This window comes from Chiroxiphia lanceolata, chromosome 10 (assembly GCF_009829145.1).
Source record: "Chiroxiphia lanceolata isolate bChiLan1 chromosome 10, bChiLan1.pri, whole genome shotgun sequence".
In the NCBI taxonomy this organism is placed as follows: Eukaryota; Metazoa; Chordata; class Aves; order Passeriformes; family Pipridae; genus Chiroxiphia; species Chiroxiphia lanceolata.
The window spans coordinates 24,810,924-24,815,107 of NC_045646.1; positions in this window are offsets into that span (position 1 = coordinate 24,810,924).

Genomic DNA, 4,184 nt, shown 5'->3' on the forward strand with positions numbered 1-4,184 from the left:
GTTTAAAGACAAGCTTTTCAAAAGTATGGTTTGGGCTGCTGCTATACCTGGTACCATGTGAGTGGCAGGTTTCTCTTTAACACATGATCGAGGAGGTGCAATGATAAGTGCTTTTGAAAAACAATTATAAAATATTACAAAATATTACAGCAAGCAGAGAAATACATGTACTTTGAAACATTTAATGTTTAATAAAATGGGTCTCTGCTTTGGGATATGTGCTGAAAAGGCTTTTTTTATAATACCACAGTAATAAACCCACACTTTGCAGTAACAGAGCTTGTAAAGAAACATCTTTGTCCATGGACACATTTTGTAAATCTTATAAATAGTTTCCTCTGAAGGATTGCTGTGGATACTTATGTAGGAAATGGGTCATTGCTTAAAGCTCTCCTTGGGCATCAGAAATGGGTGCTGTCATGTTCAGATGTATTTAAATTCTTTCCAGACAGCTTGGACTCAAAGAGAAAATAAAAGCAAGAATCACCCATGTTTTAATCTTTCTTTCTTCTTGCATGTAACTTTTTTTAAATGAGTGATGTACTTGGGCAAATTCCTTTTTCACCTTTTGTAAGCAACTGGATGGCTCTTTTCAGCTGGTGATTCCTGGCTCTGTTGTTAAGGTGGCAGCCTGGCCAGGGGACTGAGCGCCAGCTCGTTGGTGTTGCAGAGTGAAGTGTTCAGGTAATCAATGATGTTTAAAATGAAAAATGTTACTAGGATAGCTTGAAGTTCAGCTGCTGCAGAAGAGAAGGGGAATGGTGATTCCTGTCTGTTTTCTTCCCCTTTCCTGTTTTCTCACTGACACCCTCAAAATCAAGTTGTGCAGCAACAGAATTTTATATCAGATCTTCCATTTTGCTCCTTGCCATTATTTAGGATCTAGTTGCAGCTGCATTGTGTATGCTTAACAAATAAAAGCTTTCAGAGAACATCATTCAATTCCCACCTCCTGCTAAGGGTTTTGGAAGTGTAATACATCACAGAATCAAAATGACTTTCACTAAAAGTTCATGCTGTTTAAATCACACCAAATGTTATATTGAGCTGTAGCATACATAATTCATGTATCATTAACAGCTTCTACAAGTCTCTGGCTGCATGGCATACCAATGAATCAGAATGTGTGGGTATTTTTTTGGTACTTTCCTTTCCTTAAATTGTATTTAGAAGCAACAGCATGTAATTATACTAACTTGGAAAATCAAACAGGCATGTAATAAATTATGGTTTGTGATTGACATGGTAAAGTAAGTCTCTTTTCTTTCCTGATGTTGAGTAAAACAAGCTATTTTAAACTGGAAAGACTCAATAGATTTTTTTGCTGTTGTTAGTATTATAAATAAAATTCCATTTTCATTGTTTACCATGTGAGAATTCACCTACAGTCACTTGATGCATTACATGGCTGATGAATCAACAGTGTCCTTTAATAAGAAAGACATGTTTGTCTGGTTAGTTTGAACCTGTTTCCCATGGTGCTGTCTTAACAAGGGAACCTGGTCAGGGAGATGGCCGTGGCATCACTGAGGTGTTGGCTGGTACTTGTGTCCATATTATAACACTGCCAGTTCCACGGGTGTAGGTGGCTGTCATCCCTGCCATTATCCTCCTTCTCTCACACAAGTGTCAGAGTCAGGACATCTGCTAGTGCCAACAGGAGCTGCTCAAATCCCCATGGCAGATTTAGGAATGCTGCAGCAGCGGACTGAATCCAAAGCATAGATCCTCCTGCATGTGAGGATTGTAATTGTGATTAAGCATCAGAAGGCAGAGAAATACCCTGACTGTTCAGTACAGGAGGATGTTGATGGGATTGCTGGATAACCCAGGAACAGTAGGACTACCCTGTGATCCATGGTTGCCAACAAAAAGAAGCTTTCTGTCAAAATTATGGAACGCTCTTGGTTTTCCTGCTATAGACTTCCTCCAGTCAGTTTGGTTACCTTTGGGACAGCATCTGCTTGTGAGAATTAGCCCTTGTATAACTATAGCACAGCACAGGGGGATTTGTGGGGACTGCATCATCTCTGGGATAATCTGGGTGTTGATCTGCCACCGCCTTGTGATGAAGGTGGTGACTGAGGCAAAGCTGCTCAGAACTGTAGGAAATGTTTCCCTGAGTGGACAAGTTGGTGAGTTAGGAAGCTTAGCCTTGCTCATAGGAAGCATGTGCCTGGCACAGGCAAACGAGTACTGACACACCTGTGTGACCCTCTGGGCACAGAGGGGACTGCAGCAAAACCTCAGGGGGACTGGTATTAAACCCCTAAATGATTTACTTTTGTGAAAGGGACACTCAGAAAATGAGGACATCTAAAAAAAACGTAAACTGCTAAAAATGTTGGTACCTTCTAATTCAGCAAATATTTCTGCCTGTTTCTTTCCCCCTAAAGCTTCATGTTTTTAAAGAGTAGCAGAATGATCATCCCTCTGAGTCTGAGCAGAACAGAGCAGCTGCACTCTGTCCTTTCACTGCAGGGTCTTTGCTCCTTCTTTCCACTGAACTGTGGTTAAATGAGCTGGAGAAAATTACACTCACCCTTGGAATCTGGGGAAAAAAATTACCTTATCAAACCTTGTTTTAATTAAACATCAGGACCTACCAAATATTTTTACCAGGTACCTGTGACATAACAATAAAAAATGGAAAACGTTCTTATGAAAAATGGTGTAGCTTTAATATCATTAACAATTAATGGGACAGGCCTTTTAGTATGTAATTTACCTTTTAAAAATAAATTTGAGAGTTAATTTTTCTTTTAATGCTGACTTACCACTGTTTATAACCAGGAAAAATTAAGCAGTAAAATAAGGGCTAGTGAGGCTGGGAGAAATGTATAAATCATGCCTAAAAGCTGTGTGTTCAGAGTTGCTGGCAATTCTAGCAGGACTGTGTGTTACACTGCAAGTGAGGAGCCCTCTTGGGCACAGGACTATTTGTTCAAGTTCTTAGGTCTGACTTCTCTCTGTACAATTCAAGCTGTGTTTAAGTCACGTCTGCTTAAAGCTGTGGTGGGGTGTAACCGACCCTGCCATCTGTAAAAGCAGATCTGCTCCACTCCAGCACCAGAGTCCGGAGAGCTGAGAGCACGTCCTGCACCAGGCAGTGCTGCTTGGGATGGGGAGGGCAGTGGGGCCATGGCTGAGGGGCAGCAGAGGCAGGGACTGCAGCTGAAAACACCGTTGTCCTTTCCCCAGAGCTTTGCTTGGCATTCACCTGTTTGACTCCCAGTTATTTAGGCTGTAAGCAAACATATGACACGTTAATGAGTTCTGTGTCTGGTTGGTTCCCTCTGAAATTTGTGATTCCCAGGTTAGAAGCATCATCTCAGCATTTAAATGAATCTCTAATTGTAGGCAGGTACAATATGTATCTGCATACAGGTGTGTACCAGTACAAAAAGGTTTTTAACTGCTTTCAGTCACAGCTCTCAAAGATATGGCACAGGCAGCCCCAGACTGCACCATCACCTGGTTTAGCTGGGCATGAATCCACGTGGTATATCCCTGGTGAAAAAGAGCCTGAGTATTTAGAACAACTAAAATTCACTAATAATCACTATTGGATTTGCTATAGGTTTTGCATGGAACTTCTGTGGGTTTTTGCTGGGAGCTACGAGTGTGTCTGTGTTGTAAAGAGGGAGAGATGCTGACTAGATTTGCACCTCGGGATTAGGTACAAGAATATATTCATGTGCTGGGGTAGTCCCTGCCCTGAGGACCTATATCTTAAAAGACTGAGGGAGGTGGGGTGACAAAAGCATTTATGATCATTGTATAGTTTGTGTCTTCATCAGCTTTGGGCTTTGTTGCATGAGTGAGAACAGAACTAGAACTTTGTGTGTTTTCAAAAGGTCAGCCTTCCTCTTCCAGCCCTGATAACTGGACAAGCCTAATTTTGCATACTTGATTGCAGAATTATTTTCAGCTGAGTTTCTCTTTTCTGTTGGAGTTTGACGAAAGTTGCTCCAGGTGTAAAATATCCACAATGCTGAGAGAAAAGGAAATGTTTTCACCTAGCAGGCAAGTCCTCTCTGATTTTTCCCACAATATCTGTGTCTGTGTGCATGCATGTCTGTGTTGTATTTGGTGACGGGTGTGTGTCAAGAAATCAGAAGTTTGCCAGGAAAGTAATGCAGGTGTTGGGGAAGTGAGTGTGAGTGTCCTAATGGCAGACTTGC